Source organism: Neomonachus schauinslandi, chromosome X, assembly GCF_002201575.2.
Source record: "Neomonachus schauinslandi chromosome X, ASM220157v2, whole genome shotgun sequence".
In the NCBI taxonomy this organism is placed as follows: domain Eukaryota; kingdom Metazoa; phylum Chordata; class Mammalia; order Carnivora; family Phocidae; genus Neomonachus; species Neomonachus schauinslandi.
The window spans coordinates 80,519,099-80,530,924 of record NC_058419.1 but is presented as its reverse complement, the minus strand read 5'-3'; positions in this window follow the sequence as shown (position 1 = coordinate 80,530,924).

Genomic DNA, 11,826 nt, shown 5'->3' with positions numbered 1-11,826 from the left:
GAAAGAAAGAAAGAAAGAAAGAAAGAAAGAAAGAAAGAAAGAAAGAAAGAAAAAGAAAATCAATTAAAAGAAATTGATTCAGAAAGGTTAAAAATACCAGAAAGGAAAAAGGTATACCAGGCAAATGCAATTAAAGAACACATGGGTTGCAATCTTAATTATCAGACAAGTCAGGAACTCAGAACCAAAGGCATTAACTGACTATCAAGGTCATGAAAAACAAGGATAGACTGAGGAAGTGTCACAGATTGGAGGAGATATGATGACTAAATGCAATATGGGATTCTGGGTTGGGGTCCGGAACATAAAAGGGATATTAGTGGAAAAATTGGTGAAATCTGAATAAAGTCTGGAGTTTAGTTAATAACAATGTACCAATACTTAGTTTTGACAAATGTCATACAAGATATTAACATGAGGGGCAACTAGGTGAAGGGCATATGGAAACTTCGCACTAACTTTTCAACTGTTCTGTAAATCTAAAATTATTCCAAAATAGAAAGTTTGTTATAAAAAAGCATTAATTGAGGCAAAAAGGCCACAATTTACAATGAACATATAAAGTTATGACTATTTTTATACCAAATAACATAGCAGCTTTCATAAAGCTAAGATATTAAGGGATACAAGGAAAAATAGATAACAGATTGAAACACACTAAAAATAGGAGAAATTTAACTCACCTTTCTCATTCCAGGACAGATTAAATCAACAACAACAACAACAACAACAACAGCAACAAACAAAAAACCCAGTAAGAATATAAAAAAACTAAATAACAAAATCAATATTAGGCCAAGAAGAAAATCTCAACAAATTCCAAAAATTAGAACTAATACAATGTTAATTGATCACACTGAATAAAACTGGAAATCACTGTAAAATGGATCTTCCATCTGAATATGTAATATCTCTCTGTCAAACAACTCTTGGGTCAGAAGGGAAACTCAAATCAAAACTGCTGAATTTCTAGACAATGATAATGAAAATACTAAAGTCAGAATCCATGGATACAGATAAAAGCAAAGTTCATAGCCTTAAAATACTTGTTTTAAAAACCAGGGAAAAATTAAGTGAATAAGCATCCAACTCAAAAAGTTAGAGGAAGAAAAAATAATAAAATTAAGAACAGAAGGGGAAAAATAACAGTAAAGTTCAAATAAAGAAGTTAGAAAACAGATAACAATAGAACTAATATATAGATGAGCTGATTCTGTTAAATAGAAATATGTAAGCCATTAAACAGCATAATCAAGAAAAGGAGAAAGCTGGGGCCCCTGGGTGGCTCAGTTGGTTAAGCATCTGACTCTTGGTTTTGGCTCAGGTCATGATCTCCGGGTCATGAGATTGAGCCCTGCATTGGGCTCTGTGCTGGGCATGGATCCTGCTTAAGATTCTCTCTCTCCCTCTGCCCTTCTCCCTCTCCTCTAAAAAAAAAAAGAAAGAAAAAGAATAAAAGGAGAAAGCACAAATATACAAGTTAGGAAATGGAAAGTTGGACATAACCATAGTAAGAGGACATTTTAAACATAAAAGACTTTCTTGTCCAACTCTATGCAAATTGTTTAAGTACCTGGAAGACATGGAAAACATCCTAGGAAAATATAATTTACTTTAATTTGACTCTAAAAGAGAAAAACCCATATAGGCCAATTTCCATGGAAGAAATAGAGAAAGGTATAAAGAGGTACTTTTCCCCAAAGGTACCAGACTATGATGCTTTCACAGGGGAAGTCTATTAACACTAAAAAGCAGGTAATTTGAATGCTATTTTTATTTTCCTGAGTCTAGATGAAGGAGGAACACATTCAAATTCTTTTTATAAAATGAGTATAATATTGATACCAAGATCTGACAAAGATTCTACAAAAAAAAAGAAAATGATATAGACCAATATTCACTTATAAATAGCAATGCAAAATTCTTTTTTTTAGCAATGCAAAATTCTAAATAAAATATTAGCAAACAGAATCCATGGCTGTGTGGAGTTTATCCCAGGAAAGCAAGAATCATTCAATATTACAAAATCCATTAATATAATCTAACATATTATTAAATCTAAGGAGAAAAATCATATCATCATTTTCAGAGATGCCAAAGAGTCATTTGGCAAAATTCAATACCCATTCTTTATTTAAAAAAAACATTCAACAAGAGGAATATAAGGTTTCTTCCTTGATATGATTTAATTATGTGTGTGTTTGTGAGTGTGTATCTCCCCAAATACAGCAGTCCAGTATTTCACTTAACCAGGAAACACTAGCAGCATTTATATGCTAAAATCAGAAACCAGGCAAGGATGTCTACTCTCTCCACTATAATTTAACATTGTATTGGAGGTAGCAAGCATTGTAATTAAAAAAGAAAAAGAAATTAGAAGCATAAAATTGGAATTGAGGAGGTAAAGCTATCATTATTTATAGATAAGATTATATAGCCAGAAAACCCAAGCAAATCAATATAAAAGCTACTATAAACAAGATAAGGTAGGAGGATATAAAATTAATATATAGAAATCATTTAGTTAGAAGATATATAGAAGAGGGGCATCTGACTGGCTCAGTTGGTAGAGCATGCAACTCTTGATCTCAGGGTTGTGAGTTTGGGCCCCATATTGGATGCAGAAATAAATAAAATCTTTTTTAAAAAAGAAGATATATGGAAGAGAAGGCTCCATTTATTATAGCAACAGAAAAGGTGAAATACTGTCTTAGTCCACTGTGGCTGCTATAACAGAATACCATAGACTGGGTGGCCTACAAACAACAGAAATGTACTTCTCACAGTTCTAGAGGCTGAAAAGCCCAAGATCAAGGCAGACAGATTCGATCTCTGTTGAGAGCTGCTTCCTGGTTCATAGACAGCCATCTTCTAGCTGTGTCCACTGGGGCGCTAATTTCACTCATGAGGGCTCCAACCTCACGACTTAATCACTTTCCAAAAGCCCTACCTCCAAATACCATCACAGTGGGGATTAGGTTTCAACATCTGAATTTTGGAGGCACACAAACATTTAGTCTATAGCAAATACCTAGAAACAAACTTAATGAGAAATGTCCAAAACCTTTATGACAAAACATTTATAACACTCTGAAGGAACAAATGGAAAGGCATCCCATGTTATTAAATAAGAAGATTCAGAATTATAAAGATGTCAAATTAATTTATAAATTTAGTATAAACTCATTTAAAATACCATTTTTTCTCTTTTTCTGAAACTAGACAAGCTGAATTAAAGTTCAAATGGAGGGGTGCCTGGATGGCTCAGCCGGTTTAGCATCAGACTCTTGGTTTCAACTCAGGTCACGATCTCAGGGTTGTTAGATCCAGCCCTGCTTCAAGCTCGGTGCTCAGCAGGAGTCTGCTTGAGATTCTCTCCCTGCCCCGCCCCCCCCACCCCCGCCCCTCCCGTGGCTCATGTGTGCAAATGCACATGCACACTCTTTCTCTCAAATAAATAAATAAATAAATAAATAAAAATCTTGAAAAAAAGTTCAAATGGAAAAATAACGAGCAAGCTTAGCCAGGATATCTCCAAAAAGGAAGAGCAATGATATGGGACTATTGCCATAATAATGCTCTGTAAAAAGACAAAATGAGTATTTATGTACCAAAACCTAGAGTCTGGGTCATTTGGGAGGGTCTACAATCTGGATCAGGCTCTGTTGATCTCAACTGGGCTAGCTCATGTGTTTGCACTAAGTTGATGGCTTCACTAGAGATTGGCCACTATAGGATGTCTTAACTGGGAGGACTAGGCTCATTTCTACATGTCTCTCACATCCTTCCAAGGTTAGCTTCGGTATGTTCTTGTGGCAGTGGCAGGGGTCCAAGAGAGGAAACAGAATGTGCAAGAGCTTTTTCAAGTCTCTTCTTTTTTTTTTTTTAAAGATTTATTTATTTATTTGAGAGAGCGAGAATGAGAGAGAGAGAGTACATGAGAGGGGGGAGGGTTAGAGGGAGAAGCAGGCTCCTCGCCGAGCAGGGAGCCCGATGCGGGACTCGATCCAGGGACTCCAGGATCATGACCTGAGCCGAAGGCAGTCGCTCAACCAACTGAGCCACTCAGGCGCCCTCCAGTCTCTTCTTAATATCAAGTTTGCAACTATCCTGTTGGTTAAAGCAAGCTATATGGCCACACTCAGAGTCAATAAAGCAGGGCACTATGAAAGGGTGTGGATACATAGACACATGAGAAATTGGGGTCATTAATGCAATCTATCACCAACAACAACTCAAAATCTAGAATCCATAAAAGAAAACATAGATACATTTGTTTACATAAAATAAAATAAAACTTGCCTGGAAAAAATCCATTAGCAAAGTCAAAAGGATAACAAACTGAGGAAAAACACTGACAAATCATGATTCACAAAGGTCTAATCTCTCTAATATATAACAACATTCTAGAAATCAAGGAAAGGCCAATAATCCAACAGAAAAATACAGGATATATATAGACAATTCACAGAAAAAGACATAAAATTGACCCTTAAACATATGAAAAGATGCTCAGCCTCACTCATAATAAGAGAAATGTAAATTAAAACTACCATGAGATACTATTTCTTACCTATCACATTGTAAAAAATCTAAGTCTTTAACAATACACTTTGTTGGTGAGGCTGTAATAAAACAGATAAACTCATACATGGGTGGTAAGTGCAAAATGGTATAACTACGGAGGGAAATTTTGGCAATATCTACAAATATAATTATTGGAACGTATCTTACATAATTACAAATATAATTATTGGAATTTATCCTACATAATTATCTGCATACGTATGAAGTGTCTATTCATTATGGCACCATTTGTAATACCAAAGGACTAAAAACATCCCAAGCATCCACAATAGGGGACTGCAGTCATTAAAAAAACCCCTATTATATATCCACATAATGTAACACTTTGAATAAGTACTCTATATGCTTCCATACAGTGACTTTCTAGGTACAGGAAACTCTAATGCTCTGATATGGAAAGACCTCCAGATGTATTATTAAGAGAAATAAGCAACATGTATAACAGAATATACACGCATAAAAAAGGGGGAGATGGAATAAGATACATTTATGTTTGTTTGTATCTGCATAAAGAAACACTGGAAGAATAAAAAATAAACTAATAAAACTGGTAACTTTGAATCAAAACAGTATGGTACTATCAAAAAAAAAAAAAAAAAACAGGCAAAAAAAAAAAAAAAAAAAAAAAAAACTGGAAAATTAAAAAAAAAAAAAAATGGAAAAATAAAAAAAAAAAAAAAAAAACAGGCACATAGATCAGTGGAACAGAATAGAGAGTCCAGAAATAAACCCATGATTATATGGTCAATTAATCTATGACAAAGAAGGCAAGAATACATAATGGGTAAACACAGTCTTTTCAACAAATGGTGCTGGGAAAATTGGACGGCTATATGCAAAAGAATAAAATTGGACCACTTTCTTAACACCATACAAAAAAATAAATTCAAAATGAATTAAAGACCGAAAATGTGAGACCTGAAACCATAAAACTCCTAGAAGAAAACATAGGCAGTAATTTCTTGGACGCCAGCTGTAGAAACATTTTTCTAGATAAGGAAAACAAAAGTAAAAGTAAACTATTGGGACTATGCTGAAATAAAAAGCTTTTGCATGGCAAAGGAAACCATCAATAAAGTGAAAAGGCAACCTACTGAATGGTAGATGATATTTGCAAATATCATTTGCAAATGATATATGTGATAAGGGTCGACAGACCTATGAAAAGATGCTCAACATCACTAATCATCAGGAAATGCAAATCAAAGCCACAGTGATGGGATGCCTGGGTGGCTCAGTCAGTTAAGCGTCTGCCTTTGGCTCAGGTCATGATCCCAAGGTCCTGGGATTGAGTCCCGCATCAGGCTCCTTGCTCAGCAGGGAGCCTGCTTCTCCCTCTGCCTGCCGCTCCCCTTGCTTGCTCAGTCCCTCTCTCTGACAAATAAATAAAATCTTAAAAAAAAAAAAACCCACAGTGAGATATCACCTCACACATGTCTGAATGGCTATTATCAAAAAGACAGGAAATAACAAGTGTTGGAGAGGATGTGGACAAAAAGGAATCCTCGAAAACTATTGGTGGGAATGCAAATTGGTGCAGCCACTGTGGAAAACAGTATAGAGATTCCTCCAAAAATTAAAAATAGAATTATATGATCCAGTAATTCCACTACTGGGTATTTACCCAAGGAAAATGAAAACACTAATTTGAAAAGATACCTCTACCCCTATGTTTATTGCAGTATTATTTATAATAGCCAAATATGGAAGCAACCCAAGCATCCATCAATAGATGAATGGATAAAGAAGATGTGGTCTAGATCTATATCTATATATCTTTATGAAATAATAGTACTGATATATATATATATATATATATATATCAAACTTCTTATCAAATAGATCACTGGCTTTTGAACATAGGGATGTTTCAGTGATGTGATACTTTTTTTTTTTAAGTTTTTTTTTTTTTAATTTATTTGAGAGAGAGAGAATGAGAGACAGAGCATGAGAGGCAGGAGGGTCAGAGGGAGAAGCAGACTCCCTGCTGAGCAGGGAGCCCGATGCGGGACTCGATCCCGGGACTCCAGGATCATGACCTGAGCCGAAGGCAGTCGCTTAACCAACTGAGCCACCCAGGCGCCCTGATGTGATACTTTTCAGTAGAATCTGGTTAACAGAACATTCTGAAGAGGGAGATTGACTGTAATGTACCTACATATCTCCATCATGTCTTTGTTAATTTTGTCTTTCCTTATTCTAGGGGAGTTGGTGTGTTCAATTACTGGGCTTTCTTTTCTTTTTTTTTTTTTTTTAAAGATTTTATTTATTTATTTGAGAGAGAAAGAATGAGAGATAAAGAGCATGAGAGAGAGGAGGAGGAGAGGGAGAAGCAGACTCCCTGCTGAGCAAGGAGCCCGATGCGGGACTCGATCCCGGGACTCCAGGATCATGACCTGAGCCGAAGGCAGATGCTTAACCATCTGAGCCACTCAGGCGCCCAGTTACTGGGTTTTCTATTTAATGCATTAAAGAAACAATATACAAAAAACAAAATTAAGGAGGCATTCTCTACTTCCTTCCTTTGTTCCCTCTACTTCCTTCCTTCCTTACAGTCTTTGCTGTCCCTTTTTTGGTACAATTCTTATTTCATAATGTTCTTTGTTGAACTTAAAAGAAAGCAATTCTTAAGGTGGAAAGAAGCTTGAAGTCAGTATCTGTGTACCAAAATGACTGTACAAAGATACCAGATAGAGATCAGTGTGTATGTTCTGTTTTTTGTTTTTTATTTGACAGAAAGAGAGAGACAGCTAGAGAGGGAACACAAGCAGGGGGAGTGGGAGAGGGAGAAGCAGGCTCCTGGCTGAGCAAGGAGCCCAATGTGGGGCTCGATCCCAGGACCCCAGGATCACAACCTGAGCCAAAGGCAGACGCTTAACGACTGAGCCACCCAGGCGCCCCAGAATGTCTTGTTTTTTAAAAAGCATGTTAAAATAATAGGGTTTTTTGAACCTCTTGTCATTCATAGAGTCTGTCTTGATTGTTGAAAGTAAACTTAAATACAAGAAAAAAATATTAAATATAAAATATTCTGTATATAATGGAATACTATGCAGCCATAAAAAGAATGAGATCTTGCCATTTGCAACAACATGGATGGACCTAGATGGTATAATGTCAAGTGAAATAAGTCAGAGAAAGACAATACCATACGATTTCATTCACATGTGGAATTTAAGAAACAAAACAAATGAGCAAAGGAAAAAAAGAGACCCCCCCCCCAAAAAAAAACCAACAACATACCAGATTCTTAAATACAGAGACTGAATTGGAGGTTGCCAGAGGGGAGGTGGCTGGGGGGAAGGGTGAAATAGAGGGGATTAGGAGTACACTTATCTTGATGAACACTCAGTAATGTATAGAATTGTTGAATCATTAGACCTGAAACTAATATAACACCACATGTTAATTATAAATAAGAAATTTAAAAAAAAGTGGTAACTGCTGGGGGTGTGTATAGTGGCAATTGGGTGAAATGGACAAGAGTGACACTTTTCAAAGTATAATTTTTATTTTGTTTTGATATTCAAAATGTATGTGTATTATCTATTCAAAAAGAAATAACTATAAAATATTCACAATAGTAACAAAAACCACAAAGCAACTAGGAATTAAATTAGTAAAAACACACAATTCCAAAGAGAAAACTCGACTCTTAATAAAGGACATAGATAGAAGGTGAATTCAACAAATGAGGAGATAGTCCATGTTCTTGGATGAGTTATTATTTTGATGATATCAACTCTCAAATTAATCTGTAAATTTAGTGTGATCCTAATAAGAATTCCAGTCGGATTTCTGAAGAGCTTGATAAACTCTTTTTAAAATTTATGTGGAGATATAGCTAAGACAATACTAAAAGAAGACTACAGCAGAGGTACTTGCCCTATCAAATCTTATATTACAAAATATCAAAAGCAAGGCAGTATTAATGCAAGAACTGAAACAGACTTGTGCATGTGTGTTTTATAATATGTGACAAAGGTGGCACAGCAAATCAATGAAAAAGTAAGGATTGTTTGGTGTTTGATGGTGGGAAATGTGGCTCACTGTGTATAAAAAAATAAAATTGCATCCCTACCTATCACTACATATGAGAGTGGATTCTAGATGGATTAAAACCTAAAGGTGAAAGATAAAACTATAAAGTTAATAGAAAAAAATAAGAGAATATCTTTGTGACCTGGGAGGAGGTAACTAGTTCCTAAATAAAACTCCCAAACCAGAAACCATAGAGCAAAAATTTGATGGATTTGATTGCATTAAAAACAACAATTTCTATTCAAAAAAGGCTAACATGGACAAAGTTAAAATAGGGACAGAATATTTGCAATGTCTGAAACTGACAGGGGACTAGTAGCTAGACTACATAAGGAACTCTAGCAAATCAATAGGAAAGATAGGAAACTCACTGGAAAAATGGGCCAACTATATAAGCAGGCAATTTACAAAAGAGGCATTTAACACACATATGAAGTGATGCTGAAAAATTCATTAGTAATCAGAGAAATGCAATATTAAGGGTATATGGGCTTTCACTGTACTATTCTTTCAAATTTTCTGAATTTTGAAAAAGTGAAAAATAAAAATTTTGAGGAAATAAATGCACCTAAAACAATAATACATATTTTGCAAGAACACATATAAGCAAAAAGATCTGCATAAAATACCATAGAATGGATGCCTATGAGGGAAATAAGAGTTTGAAGTAAAGATTAAGGTGAATTTAAAACAAACAACAAAAACCTCTCTGTAAAGTAATTCATATTCATTGACTATGTGGAAAACACGGAAAAGCACAATGAAGACAACAAAATTCACTGAGAATCTCATATTCTTTGCCAGTAGGTCTCAAAATATGGTACCTGGACTAGCAGCCCCAGATGATTCTTCTCCCCCTCCCCCTTCTTCTCCATCATCATCATCATCATCATCATCATCATCGCTTGGAAACTTGTTAGAAATTCAAATTCTTGGGCCCTACCAGACTTACTGAAACACAACTCTGGGCATAGGGCCCAGCAATCAGTCTTCTGACAAGCCCTCCCACTGACTCTGATGCTGGCCAAAGTTTGAGAACCACTGATCTACATTTAACCATCATTAGTTTTTTTTTTATAGATCCTTGTAGTCTTTCTAAAAAAAAGTATGAAATATTTCCGGCATACAAATAAGTATAGAGAATAATATAACTCACATCCATGTACCTACTACCCAGATAAAGTATTAGACAAACAGTTGAAGTCCCCTGTGTATCTCTCATTCTGTTCCTTTGTTTTCTTCCCCAGAACTAATTACCATTCTGCATCTTCTATTTAATTCCCTGTTTTAAAAATACTGTTTATTTATTTATATAACCTATAAGTAATTTAGTGCATTATTTTCTAGATTTAAAAAGTCTATATAGGGGCGCCTAGCTGGCAAAGCCAGTAGAGCACCTGACTCTTGATCTCGGGGTCATATGAGTTCAAGCCCTATATTGGGTGTAGAGATTACTTAAAAATTTTTAAAAAATCTACCTAAATGTCTCATATTTCATATACCCTTCTATAACTTATATTTTATCTCAGCACTGTGTTTTTGAAATTTATCTGGGTTGATATATGCAACTCAATTTCATTTCTTCCGCTGCTGTATAGTATTCTGTTGTATGGCTGTACTGCTATTTATTCATTCTCCTGTTGGTGAACTTTTAGATTGTTCAGATTTTTTCTCTATTATAAACAGTCATGCAATGTTATATTCTTGCACATGCCTCCTTATGCACATATATAAGAATTTCTCTAGGACTTAAAGTCTGGAGGTTATATACATCTTTACCAGTAGAACTGCGGGGTCCCAGGGCCCACCTTCAACTATTCTGGATAACTTCCTAATTGTTTTCCAAAGTAGAAACACCAATTTTCTTTCTTATCAAAGATTTCATTGCGTTCTTCCCTTATAGTTTGCACATTTGGGCCTTTGTTGAAAAAATCTTTCCGCAGTTGTAGGTGACAAAGATACTCTCCATCATCTTATATGTAAATAAGTAGGGATCCAGTTTTATTTCTCTCCTTATGGTGAGCCAAATTTCCCAACGCTATCTACTAAATTGTCCATTTCCCATTGGAGTGAGTTTATAGGCCTGCACCACTGCATTGTGGTGCAGGCCTATAAACTCACACATTTCACATATATTGGCTGAAGCCTGATTTGTACCAGTCTTGTGCTGGGTCTTGTTGAGGTCTTCAAGATATATGGTCCCTAGTCTCAGGAGGTGAGACTGCATCTCCATTTATGTGGAGAGGCATCCACATAAATGATTACAGCATTAAGGGATAAGTGCAGAAAGGTGTTCTGAGTTTCTAACTCAGCTGGGAAAGTTCATAGAAGTGACAAGAGTTAGGTCTTAAAGAAACAGGAAGAATTTGCTAATGCAGGGGTAAGGGGGAAGGTGGTTAGGGCTGGTTTGGAGTCCCCAGGAGTTTTGTTTATCTCCAGGGTGAGAGGTTAGACCCCTTTCATCAATGTAGGGGCAGTGAGTAGTGTGTATGTAAGGGGTAGTAGGCAGAGATTTCCGCTTGGATATTCTGGAAGTGGAGGAACATACCCTAGGGGTAGAGGGGCTGGGCCCTACCCCAAAGTTTAGGTTTGAAGAAGAGAAGGGGCTGGAATTAAATTATCATAAAGAAGACATTTTCAGACTAATATTTACTGTTTTTAAGGGGAGACCTCATTCTCCAACCATGTCAGGAGCTCCTCAAGATGGTTTCTAAAGAAATCCTTATTTGTTCCCACTTCAGAGGTATATATTCATTCCCTTCTTCATTTGCCGCTCTGGGGCCAAAGAGAAGGAGGGAGGAGGAGGGGAAGAGGACAAACGGGTGGGAGAGACTTCCAGTTGTTCAGCTCCTGGGCCTGACCATGGATTTGAACTTCTGCATAAAGAGCTGGGAGTACCTGCTTCAGGGTTTGTCTGGGGCCTTACAAGCCAGTAAGGTTGTTGGGAACAGCTAACCAAGTCACTTTTAGGTGGGGAGCACTCGGCAAGACATGTGACCCAGGCGGCCATTTTCCCACACCCTGCCCGTCGCCATCTTCCTTTGTAGACAAAGGGACTGACCCCCACCTGCGATCATGGTGATTGCTTGATCACTATGATTCGGGAACACGCATATTCGGGTCCAGGTAGAGGCCGGCAGGCAAGATCTTGGCTTACAAGTAGGTATATGGCGACCCGCCGCTACCAACCTACCCCCT